This window comes from Tupaia chinensis, unplaced genomic scaffold, assembly GCF_000334495.1.
Source record: "Tupaia chinensis unplaced genomic scaffold, TupChi_1.0 Scaffold000290_1, whole genome shotgun sequence".
NCBI classification, from domain to species: domain Eukaryota; kingdom Metazoa; phylum Chordata; class Mammalia; order Scandentia; family Tupaiidae; genus Tupaia; species Tupaia belangeri.
In genome coordinates this window covers 2,209,848-2,223,677 of record NW_006159775.1, presented here as the reverse complement: position 1 = coordinate 2,223,677, position 13,830 = coordinate 2,209,848, and the positions used below count along the sequence as shown (strand labels likewise).

Below are 13,830 nucleotides of genomic sequence, written 5' to 3'. Positions count from 1 at the left end.
ATTATGAATACTCTAAATTCTTTATCAGACATTTCCATGACTTGCATTGAACTGCTTGTGGATGAAGAGGAGTTATTCTTTTCCCTTGGAGGAGAGGTATTTTCTTGCTTTCCCATATTTCTTGTGGTCCTGTGGTGATTTCTTGTCATCTGATGGATGATGTGTTTCTTTCGAATTCTTGAAGTTCAATCTGAGTGTTCAGGAGCAAGCAGAAAGTGGTGACTTGGAATCTCTCTGCCATTCTTTTGTGATCACTGGTGCAGCAGATTCAGTAGATATTGAGGCATATGTTAACCCTAACAGTATTTGGATGTTTAGCTACAGTGTCCTTAGATCCATCTAGAAACACATTAAATGGATATTGAAGAGTGGAGAGACAAGAAAAAAGAAAATGAAAAAGAGAGAGAGAAACAACGACAAAGAAAGAGGAAAAAAAAGACAAAAAAAATTATAATTATTGTTTTTCTTTAAAAAAACTATGACAACAAAATAAAAAATAGAAAATAGAAAACCGCACAGCGCACTAGCGCAGCACGCAAAATGACTAGTTTGCAGGAGCCATGAGGAATCCTCTTCTGATGGAAGGCCTCAACTCTCTTGCCTGGGCGGAAGGACCAGAGGGAATTACTAACAAAACAAAAGGTGGAGCTGAGAGCAAGAGAAAATCTTTACCTTTAAAAAAATTGTAAAAAAGGAAAAATTACAAAAAAATGAGAAGACAGAAGCAGAGAGAGACAAAGACAGAGACACAGAGACAGAGATAGAAGGGCAGAGGGGCTCCCTACCACGCTACTTTTGTTTGCTGGAAGCTGAATTATCAGTAGAAAATCTTCATTTCTCCTGTCCCCTGAAATGACTAGTTTGCAGGAGCTATGAGGAATCCTCTTCTGAAGGAAGGCCTCTCACTCTCACTTCATAAGTGGAGCAGATATGACAAATGTTCACAGAATTCAAATAAGTGATGCAATCGAGGATATCTCTTTGTCACTAGGATGAGATCAGACCTCTTACTTCCTGTTTCATTTTTCTTTTTAGTTTACCATCGAGTACAAAGAAAGAGAAAGAGAGAGAAAACAAGAATACATCCCTCATGTGGTCATGGTTACACCACAATAATTTCTCCTCCATTTCTACTTCCTTTGGGGATTTTAGACATACACATGCACATGGTATATTTCTCAAGCTGCTGGATTCAGGACTTGAACTGTGGGGTTGGTGATGTGAGAGCCATCCACCTTAACCACCAGGCCACAGGCTGGCCCTAGATATCCTACTATCACCTAGAAATATATATGTTCATTACTGTGTTCCAATTAGAGTTGACTTTGAACCTATGAAGGAAAAATACTCCCAATTCAGCCTAAAGAAAAAATATAATAAAATCATTTTTTAATTCTGAAGATAATCTATAGCTTTTGTAAATAAATCATATTGGTTGCTACTGGAACTATAGAACCTCTCAAAAAACACAGCAGCCTTTAACTGGTGAGTTTAATTCAAGGGAAAATGAAGTGCTGAAAGACATGCTCCCAGTCCCCCCGAAATCAATTCTACACAGTCTTTCAATCTTTGTCTCTCTTTTTCTGTCTTCTCTTCCAGCTCCACACAATTTGAAGTGTTGTGTCTTTTCTGTGAGCTCCTGTTATTCCTCATTATAAAAAGTAATTCAAAGCTGTTTGATGGTTTGTTTAAAAAAAAAAAAAACTATCTGGGGGCCAGCAGGTGTTGTGGAAGTTAAAGTGTCTGGATCCCACATGGCTGACTGTGCAGTTTAAGTCTTGGACCCAGCGGCTTGAAAATCATGCTGGGTGCATGGGCATGCATGCCCGAACTCCAGAAGGGAGAATGGTGAAGAAGAGATTGTGGCATGGTCATCCCCTGGGAGGTGATTTCTCACATTCTCTCCGTCTCTCTCCAGTGAGTACATGTGTGCTCTACAGCAAAAAACTACAAAAAGAAAGAAAGTATTAAGAAGGAAAACAGTCCAAGAAAAGAAAAAAAAGAACTATTTGCAACTTTATATGATGTATAAAATCCACTTGTTATAAATTATAGGTTTATATCTTTTATATATCTGAATTCATATGCATAATTTGAGTTTGACAACATCTCTTTGAAAATATTATTATCATTGTACGGATGAACAGATAGCAGACCCTGAAGTTGACCTCTCCCAGATTGCAAGGCTCTGTCACTCATGGAATACATTTGAAAACTTAAAAAGAAATTATCTTTTTAATTTTTTATTTAATTTTATTTTAACATCTTTTATACATTCAGTCACTATACATCACTTAGCTTGTAAAGTGAATTCCCCAACATGAATACATTTCTCACCAGTCCTGTTGGGGATACTATACATGTTATCATCAACAGATGATCATTCATTTCTGTGTTCCATATATGTCATGTCTCTCTATTTTTCTCCTTAATGTCTTTCCTCAGACTCTCCTCCCTCTCCCACCCTATTCCCACACTGAATCCAGTATCTAAAACCATTTTCCAAGTTTCTATATTTTCTAATCTTTCAGTTTCTTATCCATAGCAAAGGAAACCAATTTTAGCAATCACAACAACCCAACGATTAGCATCAACTTTTCAAAAACATTAATATATCTATGAATTTAAGATCCATGTCAATATCATAAAGTGGCCAAAAGACACACAAACTTGACACTACCAGATCTTGAAAAAAGTAAAGGCTTTTCTTCAGTGTTTCATGACAAAAAAAAAAATCACAAAGCACACAAACCAATGTTCCAGGGCCAAATATCCCAGATCTCCTCTTTAAATCTTACTCTTCTCCAGGTCTGTCTCACTGGTGTAGCTGCTTCCTAGTCTGCCTTCCAGTCTGCCACCCACCTAGAGCATTTCAGACTCTATTTTTCACCCCTCTTCCCCCTCGCCATTTCTCACCATTTTCTTTAAGATTACTCTTTTTCTTGAGTATTTCACTCTATGTCCTTTCTTAAAATGAATATATGCACCTTTAGGTTTCTTCAATGTCTCTTTCCATATTAGAGAGCATCTATTTTTCTCTTCTGCCCCTTCTCAAAATCCACCCACAGCAAAGACACAGATAAGAAATACAGAGATGCCTCTTCAAAGTCAAGGAGGAGAGTGAGGCAATGAGGAAAGATTGCACTTATTCTTGAATTATTTTGGAGGCATGTGGACATTTGTGTATGTGTGGTGTGTGTGTAAATTATCAAGATAAAATAATGTCACTACAAAAAAATGTAAGAAAAATTGATTAAGATTTTAAAAACATGACTCACAGATCGTTTTGATAGGAATCTTTTGAACCTCTATCTTTCTCTCTGGTGCCTTCAGATGGTCTGATACAGCTGAAGTAGAGGTACATGGACACCTTTGTGTTGATTATTAACCCAAGCATAAGCTCATGCCATTCTGTTATCATTAAACTAGCATTATTCCCCATTATTTTCTGCCAAATATATCATGATTAGTATATATTCATGTGTAGACATGGCCCTTTCCATGATTATTTTCATAAGATATGCATCTACAATGGCTGTCTATTTCATCCAATTTTTAGGTGGATTGGCATTTCATAGGATTATACATAGTATGCTACTGTTTTATTTTTAAGTTCATTATATGTATTTAAGGTATACAACATGATGATATTTACATAATATATATATACATAGTGTTCACTACAGTCAAGCAAATTAACATGCCATCATCTTATATATTTACTGTGTGTGTATGTGTGTGTGTGTGTGTGTGTGTGTGTGTAGTAGTTGAATACCAAAATTTTACTTTCTTTGTAAATTACCAGTATACAATATTATTAGCTACAGTCCTCATGCTATATAGTACTCATATATGTATTGTTCTATAGATTGACTCATACTTCATAACTATAGCTCTTTGTAGTGTTTTTCTTACTGTGTCTGGTTTATTTCACTTACCATAATGTCCTCTAGGTGCATCCATGTTGTCACAAATGGTAGGACCCCCTTTTTGAAGTGTGTATAATATCATTATATATATCATTATATATATCTTATATATGTGAAATAAAGAGAAGAGATTGGTAGGCATATATATATATATATATGTATATGTATAGATAGATAGATAGATAGATAGATAGATAGATATCAATCTCTTTATTCGTTCCTCTAGTAAGGATGAGGAGCACTTTAGTTTCTTCATCTTAGCTATTGTGAATAATTCTACAATGACCATGTGAGTGCAAGTATCTTTATGTGGTAGTGATTTCATTTCCTCTGGATATATTCAGCAGAGGGATTGCTAGGTGTATTTTTTAATTAATTGGCATTTAATAGCTTATGTATAGTATGCTGCTGTTTTTTGTTTTTAAAACGTATCCAGTTTTCCAAGAGACAGAGAGAGGAATACCCCAACAGGGCCGTCACGCTACAGTTCTTCCCCAGGCTCAACCAAGTCAGGTCGGGCACATGTGCCCTGGTGTGCTCAGACGCCCAGTGCAAACCTAGGACCTGTCTCAATGGGGCCCAGTTGCATTACCGTTGTGCATCATCAGATCCCAGTATGCTGCTCTTTTGAGTCCCTTCAGATCTGTTGTCAAAACCTCTCTTTTCTAATGTTGTTTATCTATAGTTTTCCTACTTTTTCTTGGACAGTATTTTAATTTTTCTTCAAACAACTACTGCTTGGATTAATGTTTTTCCTTTTAATAAAATCATGATGCCCTTCATCTCAAAAAGAAACCTCATTTTTAAATAAACATACATGCTTTTAAAAATAAATCATATCAGGGGTCAGCAGATAGCATAATGGTTACATTGCTGGACTCCCAAGTAGTTGACTGCAGTTCCAGTCTCAGACCCAGTGGCTTAAAACTCATGCCAGTCATGTGTGCATGCATGCCCAAAATCCTGAGGGAAGAATGGAGGAGAAGGGATTGCAGCATGACCATCTCCCCTGGGGGGTGATTTCTCACTTTCTGTCTCTCTCTGTCTCTCTGGCGAGCATATGTGCCCTGTAGCAAAAACCTCTCAAAAAAATTTTTTAATAATTAAATAAATATTATAAGTTAAGACAAAGACATTACAGCAAAAACCTCTCAAAAAAAATTTTTAATAATTAAATAAATATTATCAGTTAAGAAAAAGACATTATCATATACATTGACTGATATGCACTGTATTCATGCTGGAAAAAGCAGTGTTGTACACTGTAAGGATACATAGTGATTAAATGCAAATTAAAACACTGCAAAAAATTCTATACAAAAGACATAGAAAGCAGCTATAAAACCACCATCCTGAGAATATCATTAGTTCTAGCCTTTTAAGGACAACAAGGAGGAGGAAAAAAATGGCAGGGAACATTCACTTTAAGTGACAGGGTTCTTCTTATACACAGATGTCTCACAGGTAGCTAAACCTGAGTTCAAATACCTTGTTCACTCCTATAAGGAGCCACTTACTAACATTCACCATCCACAGAACTGTGCTATGACAGTCTATTTCTGGAGAATGGAATACAGATTAGCTGCTTGTTCATGATAAATCAAGGATATCCGATTTGCCTCTTACATGCCCAGTTTTTTTTTGGAAGTAAGCCCTGAAAACCATTTTTCTAATAAATCCGAACTCTCATGTTAGTGCTTATTGGAAGTGAATAAATAGTTACTTGTGATAAAAATGGAGTTCTAACCATTATAAATCTTATCAATCACTTTGTGAAGGTTAGGATCAAAAAATAAAAGAAAATTTCCTTTTCTATGCTCTTCTCCTCCCACACTCTGGGTAAAGTCTCTTCACAATCTAAATGATGTATAGCAATTTGATGTATGAATAATAATTTTTAAAAATAATTTTTAAAAATGACAACCCTCAAAAATATTTTTAAAAAAAATTGAGAGGAAAAAAGTTTTCATAGGACTTGGCACAGAATAAATAGGAGATAAATATTAAAAAGTAAATAAATAAAAGTAATGAGTAAAGGAGGACAGAATGCAATTGACTGAAGGAATCAAAAAAGTTGGCTCCTGGCCATTGTGATAGCCCCCCTCCTTTTTGTTGTTTGTTTTTAAACCTGATCTATGAATAGACAACCCCAAACCACGGTTAGGTTGGTTAAGTGAATGACTGGTGGACATATTCATTTGGCCAGCACAGAACCCAATAAAGGACCCTGAGCTCAATTTAAAAGAAAGAGAAAGAAAGAAAGAAAGAGAGAGAAAGGAAGAAAAAGAAAGAAACCTCTGTGTTCCCTCTGTCTTGCATCTGGACTAATGCTCCTATACTGTTGTAAAGTGCTCTAGAATTTCTGTAATTGACACCAATGAAAATTTAAGTGGAGATAAAATTGAGAAACAAAGGATTAGCCGATTAATGAATGTTACACTATTAAAGAGTGCCCAGTAATAATTCAATAAACAAGATTTAGTTTACCAGTCAATGAGAAACATTAATGGATCTAACATTTCTTTTTCTTTTTAATTTTTCTTACAAGCCAACCAGGTAAAGTGATTTTTTTTTTAAACTTTTAAAAGTTCCTACTCTTTTTTTAGAATTATTTTTATTAACTTTATTATTATTATCATTATTATTTTTCAGTTTGATCAGAGAGAGACAGAGAGAGAGGAAGTGAGGAAGCAAGCCAACAGGTACAAGACTTGAACTGTGGTTGGCCATGTGGGAGTCCAGCATCTTTAACCGCCATGCCACTTGCCAGCCCCAAGGTAAAGTGATCTTAGCACATAATCGCCATGTTAGCATTTAGTCTATTTCACACACAAACACACACACACACACACTCACACAAAGTATAATGACATTTTTTTCCTTTAGTAATGGTGCTTAGTACATAGTATTCCATATAATCTTTTCATAAATTGCTTGGAGAGAGAAAAAAATTTCCCAAAGCCATTAAGACAAATGCAAAAATATTTACCTAAAGTGTGAGCCAACAAATAACCTCCTTCCATGGGTTAAAATACACACTTTTTTACAACAATTCTTATTTTCACAAGCCTGTCTTGAGTGTCGTTTGTGTGCCAATGTACACTCAAAGATGCAAGAGAGGTGAATAATGGGGCTGAATGTGAACCAACTGGCTTGCCACCAACCCTGTCCATTCTTCTTAGTTTATTTGTGTTTGACACCATCCATTTGCCTTGGGGAGGAGTGTTTTTGACAGAGAGAAAAAGAAATATCAGAACAGAGATACTTGCTCTCTGGGCTGTAGGGTTATTTCTTTCTGCTTACTTATGAAGGCATTTGAATGTCTCTATCCATCAGCATTACATATAGCCTGCAGTTCTACTAATATAATCAACTTTGAGAATAAAAATAAGTACAGTTCTTTTGTCTTGTTCTCCTTTTAATCTCTTATTTCTTCAAAGACATCTTGTATCTGAGTTAGGTTAAAGGGTGAGCAAGTTGGTGGCCCACCACTCTTTATGGAACATGAAAATCTGCAATGAAAAGGGAACCTTCCTACACTGCTGATGGGAACATAAGTTAGTACAACCACCATGGAGAACAATATGGAAGTTCCTTAAAACCTACAAAGAGAACTACCATATGACCTTATAATTTCATTCCTGGGTATCTACCCAAAGAATAGTAATATACTCTGTTATAAAAACACTTGCACATCAATGTTTATTGCAGCATTATTCAGTTACTAAGACATGGAATCAACAGAAATATCCAAGAATAGATGAATGGATTGAAAAATTGTAGTACTTACATGCTATGGAATACTACTCAGTCATAAAATAAACAAACAAACAACAACAAAAAAAATGAGATCCTTGCATTTGATTCAAAGTGAATAAATATGGAAATTTTAATGTTTAAGCCAGGCAAGCCAGACTATGAAAGACATGCATTGTGTATGTCACCCCCCTTAATATATACAGAATTTCTTCATTCTATGGCAAACACTGAAAGATTGGAGGGTATAATGTCAGGAAGGGTAACTGTGGATGTTAGAGAAAATATAGGAGTAGGTGGTAGGGGTTGGGAGGGAGAGGATAGGGGACAGAGAAGCATTTAACAGACACAAAAATGAAAAGATACCTGTTGATAATGTATAATATATGGTAGTATCTTTGACTTGACTGATATGCACTGTAGTCGTGCTAGGTAAAACTATCGTTTATGCTGAAAAGATGTTAAGGTGATTAAATGTAAGTTCTTAAGAGTTATAATGAAAAAAATTTAAAAAGAAAATCTTGCTGAAATTAATAATATGATGTCAATTAAACAGCTTTTCACTCATGGTACTCTAAAATGCTCTTGCACTAGATGTGGAAAAGGATAACATACAACAGAGCACTTGAAGCCAACAACAAACCAACACAAACAGAAAGCTGTCCTCTGCGGTTAACCTTTTGCAGTTGAATATTTTTTAGATGTCTACATCAGTTCCAAGGAGCAGCTGCAGTCACACCACTGCCCTAAGCCCAGCCAACTGACAGTGGCCTGGAGTGGGCAGCTATAGCCAGCTAAAATTTGGAACCCCAGAATGCTGGGTGTTGTGACGTGTCTAATAACCAAAATTATATTTTTATCAGACTTTTGAAGAAGTTGTGTATTCTATAGAATTGCATGTAATAAATTCACTATTTGGAACATAAGGAGGTAAATTATTTTCAGTAGTACAAGACCATTTGGCCCTAATGATGACTAAATAAATGTTAAATACAACTTTGTTACTGGTGTTTTAAAGGGATCTCACATTTTTTATCTCTGTCAGACTCTATTTGATGAAATACATCTCTAGTTTCTATATTCTCAACTTCTTTTTTCATATATATATGTGTGTATACACACACACATACACACACAAACACACACAAACACACACACACACACACACAGGCATTTTCTTTCCCAGTCCTCACTAAAGTTTTCAACAAAACCAAAAGAGAAGGTTCAATGAGGAGGTAGAATGTTTTTTGCACCCTTTCCTTCCGCCGTTTGGAATATATATGTAGGTCGACTGAAACCCACAATTTCTATAAGCACATTTTTCTCTCACCAAAAATACAAAAATTGGACAGTTGCCCTCCAGAATACTGTTGACCAGGCAGCCTGGAAATTTTCTTCTTTGTAATGGGGACCAATATATTAATATTTACTAAGGGTTATTCAACTTTTAACCAAAAATTTACCGTGGCCGTTCTGGGTAAAATTGTATGTGGATATTAAAACCTAAATGGGGTCCTGAAACAAAAATATTGTAATGCTCCAAAATATTTGCTCGATTCTCCTCCATAGTTAAGAAAAAAAATATTCAGGAAGTTTACTTGTTTGTGTCATGTATACCTGGGAAGTTATTCATGCTGAATAACAGTACAAAACTTGAGCTCTCTTGCTTTCTGCTTCCAGGAATGCAACTTGGAGAACATTCTTTTTCAGGGAGCCAAGTTTGGAAGTCAGTTGGTTTCTGGCAGTAAGTAGGGGGAGGGGATGGTAGAGCTAGTACAGTGAGTCCTCGGGCTGGTCTTCAGCTTCCAAGTGTTTCCGTAATAGCCATCAATGAAAGCATCTCCTTTTACCCACGCCAGACAGGTAAAAAGACAGCTGAGTAAATCAGCATTAGATGCAAGAGCGGAAGCTCAGTCAGAGGGAGGGGGTGGAAGGAGGGTGTTTGAAAGCCTGCCATTGGTGAGCTTACCAGAGGCATCTGCCAGTGGGACTTCAATGGAATGTGAAACCAAATCATTTTGAAGTTAAAGATAGACACAGTATACACCAGGATCTAGAAGCTGGATTTTAAACTCAGAGTTCTCCCTAGAATTTCAGGGAGTTCTGTTATGATCTCTGTTGCAATTAAGAATCTGGCTCAAGTTTGTTCTTTTACTGAATTTGCTAAGAGTTCACCTATGTTCTGGATGTACTGGAATTAAAAGGATTTAAGAGATCATGGGATGCATACTCTAGGGTAAGTGAAAAAAAAATTGGTTTTAGTGTGCATAGTGTCTGGGATATTTAACGCTGATTTTTTTCTTTTTGTTTGTGCAAATGAAAACGTGATGGTGACGATTGTTCAGTGTTGTAACTTGCTTACCCTTTCATGAAGTATTTGGTATTTTACATTTTGTGCAGCAGAAAGAAATAGAGTATTTTGCTTAGCTTTTAAATTTACATTGCAGGTCTATAGGTTCACTTCTACCTTTTACTTGCTTTTTCCTCTTCTAACTCCTCAAGAAACCCAAGTTTATTGAACTACAATATCAGTATTTGAATGTCACAACATAGACTGAGTGTTACTGTGTCTTTTACATCACTGGATGAAATTATTTTATTGTGAGATAGAGTTTGTGTTCCCTTGCATGACACCAAATCACTTCATAATTTTAAAAAAATAAGTAAAAGAAAAGAAAGGGAAGGAAAGGGGATTTAAAGGTGGTCTAAAATTGCCTAAGGGTCCTTCAGAAGCTATTCTACTTTTTAAAAAGCAACTGAGAAAAACAGGCAGCTTCCACTGAAAAGAACAATTTATTAATAGAAGTTATGTTTTGATGTTGCCTCATTAATTCCAAGCAGGTTCCCCTCCTCCAAAAAAGCTGATATTTGCTAAGTGAATGGAGGCGTTCTGATTATACAGAGTTTGAGAAGAAAGGAGGGAGAAGAGTTGTCTGATTTGCTATTGCCACTGTGTTTTGGGGATTTCTAAACTTTTTTTCTTTAAAAGAAAGAATGACACACTGTAGTTCTCTTCATGTTTTGCCCATGTATAGGTTTTGTTTCTTGTTATGTCAAATGACCTCTCCCTCCACTCTTAGAGACAGTTTTTCCAAACTTGCACAGCATTCCTTCTGAATAAATACCGTCCGTAATAGTCACAGAGTACATGGTGTGAATTGGAAATCCTACTTTATATGGGGAAAATAAATCTGCTGACGCTCTCATTACAGGATGTGGGGCAAAACAGTTGTTAGATGTCACTGACCAGTTTTTGCTCTGTCAAAGTAGACCAGAATCTAACAAACTAAGTTGGGTATACGAGGGCCAAAAGATGAATGACTTAATGTAGATCTTTCATTCATCTTCGACAAGAATAAATAATATAATGTGTTACTCTTGTGAAATGTCAAAATGGGTATTATATTGATAGTCACTTGATTTTACAACTACTGAATAATTGTGCAAAGCCAAACTTAATACAAGGTAAGCAGAACTCAGTTTTGATGCCCCTTCTCTCCTCTCTGTGCCCAGCAGCCATCATTCCTCCTTCTCCCCCTGAGCATTCATGAGTATCAGTGTTGGTTGGCCTCCTTTTCTTGCCAGCCAAGACCCCTCCTCAAAAAAGAGTCTTTCCATAGAGTGTTTTAAGCTAATGTACTATGTCCATCAGAAATATTTTCACTTCAGATAAATACCTAAGCTTCAAAGAGGCCATTTTTTAAATCATGTTTAAAATCATTAATACCAGTTAGGTTATAAAAACTGAAGCTGATTTGCATTTCTCCAGGAACAAATGGTATTTTTGTAAGTTTCCCTTGGTAATATTAGATGCCTGATAACTGTGTTAGTCTCCTGTGTACTGAGTGGTTGACAACAGAAATGAATCTAGCAGATATAGGTGGTTCCAAAAAGTTTGTGAGAACACGTACTCATGTGCTTCCTCTACACAAATACCCACACAAACACAGGTAAGCATGCATTTTACTTAATTAATATCTACTTGATCTAATCATGAAAATTAATTTTTAAGTATTTTTAAATGATTATCAGTGTAGAGATTTTTTTTTGGCGTGTCAAAAGAAAGCAAACATAACTATATAATGTAAAATTCCAAAATGCAGTAATTTTAAATAGTGTTGAGAGGAAAAGAGGCAAATATTTCTCTGCTACTAGAATGTCCCTTTTAAGGTTTCTAGTTTCCTGATGAAATTGTCAAGTTTAACTTTTATTTCTTTGAACATGTAAGTACATTTTTTTTAATTGCCAGAGCGTATGTGCACTCATCAGACAGAACAGAAAGAGAGAGAGCGAAGGAAAGTGAGAAAGCACTACCGCCCCTATGGGGCATCGTTCCACCACAGTTCCTTCTCCTCCCTCTTGCTCTCTTCTCGGGATTTTGGGCAAGCACTCGCAAACCTCTGGCATGTTTTTGTAAGTCACCAGGTCAAAGGACTTAAACTGTGCAGTCAGCCATGTGGTATCCAGCTGCTTTAGCCACTGTGTCACTGGCTGGCCCACTACAGTTATTTTATATGTCTGCTAAGTTTACCATCTCCAGCACTACTGGATTCTCTTATTATTAATTCTGCCAGTTCTCACTTATGGCATCTCATTTTCTTGTTTGCTTGGATATCTTTGACTGTATACTAGAAATGTAATTTGAAAATTACTTGTAAAAGTTAGTTGAGAGCTAAATGATGATGGTGTCCTATCCTCCATCCTGGCCCCTAAGATTTTGGTTTGCTTCTGCCAGGCACCTGGGGGTGATACCAGACCAGAACCATCTTAGACAAAGTACCGCCCGTAAAGTCCCCTGAATCACCTCTGTGACAAGAAGCAAGGCTTCAACTATGAAGGAGGAAAGATCTCTTTCTGAGTCACTCCTACTTGAAGGCAGGTGTAGCCTTTTAAGATCCTAACTTAAAGTTCAGTTAGTTAATTGAAGTACAAACCTGGGGGCCGGGGACTTTGACTTTGCCACAAAGCACATAGGGCTTCGGTTATTTCAAAAGTAAAAGCTAGTTTCTCAGATCTTTTCTCCTGGTAAGTCATATGCCCAAGGGCAAACGATTTTAAAACGAAGCCTACCTAACTTCTAGTCTTCTAAATCTCCATATGCTAAGTTCTTACTGTCATATTAGCTCTTTGCTGTTTTTATATTTCAAATTTTTTATCTCACTGATTTTTCCTGTCCAAATTATCTCATTACCATTACCAGAAATGGAAATTCAGTCTACTGTTTTTATAGTCCTTTTTCTTTATGGTCCTCATTCTAGAGGAGCTAGCCGACAGTTCTCTGATAACATTATTAATATCAAGTAGGTTTTTTCTGATGTTTTTCCTCATTTAGTTGTGACCTGATTTATTTAGACTTTATAGAGAAAATGACATGTGCAGACTGATTGAAAGATTCATGTTTTCTAAATTTATTTGAGCTGTCAACAGTACTTAACAGTCCTTTTATTTGTCCCTAGCTGGCCCCTTCCCTTGGTAATCTTTTTAATCTCTAGTGCACCCCACCACCATCTCACTCAGCTGTTGACCTTGACCCTTTCTGCTTTCTCTTGGCCTATATCCAGTAACACCACATTTAAAAAAATAATAATCTTAAATAAATCCCTTCCTTTATGCTCTCTTTGAAATTGCTCTACCTCAGATCTTTACTATTTCTCTTGGATAATACCATAGTCTCCCAGTTGTTCTCCTGATTCTGGGCTCTATACACACCCTTGCACACACGCATGTGTACATACACAGGCACACTCACCCACACATCTCCCATACTGGGACCAACACATCATAGACATAAATGGACTGCTCTTCCCCTTAAAACTCTTCAGCAACTCACAGCTCATCTGTGATGACACAGTGGTAGCAAGCTGCTCCTTGATTATGAAAGCCATACAGAAGATCAGGATTCTAATTCTGGGTCTACCTGTATTCACCAGGCATGTAGGTACCTGTGATCCTGGCTGGCTGGAAAGACCGAAGATGGATCTTGGTGCAAAACCATGTGGAAGGTGCTTGTCTGCCTCTGTCTCTCTTGAAAGAAATAGACAGACAGAAAAAAAAAAAAAAAAAGCTTCAGAGGCTTCTTCCCTTCAAAATAGAGCTTAATATGTCCTAAGAGTTCCATCACAAAGAAAGCCTCAACCCATTTCTC

The 13,830-nt window shown here is 36.5% G+C and overlaps 1 protein-coding gene across 27 annotated transcripts in view; it reads left to right on the top strand.

Annotated features, from left to right (window-relative positions):
- The window catches only part of DTNA (dystrobrevin alpha), a 418,880-nt gene that overhangs the window by 104,035 nt on the left and 301,015 nt on the right, over positions 1 to 13,830 (top strand). For 12 of the 27 annotated variants that reach the window (XM_014588626.2, XM_006150549.3, XM_014588625.2 and 9 more), the window contains exon 1: positions 9,511 to 9,921. The exons of 1 other annotated variant lie outside the window; for it this stretch is intronic. The gene's annotated coding sequence lies outside the window, so the exon portion shown is untranslated. Of the gene's footprint in view, positions 1 to 9,510; positions 9,922 to 13,830 lie in introns of those variants that run through there. 14 more of the 27 variants (XM_006150544.3, XM_027772655.1, XM_014588629.2 and 11 more) reach the window with 5 other exon arrangements.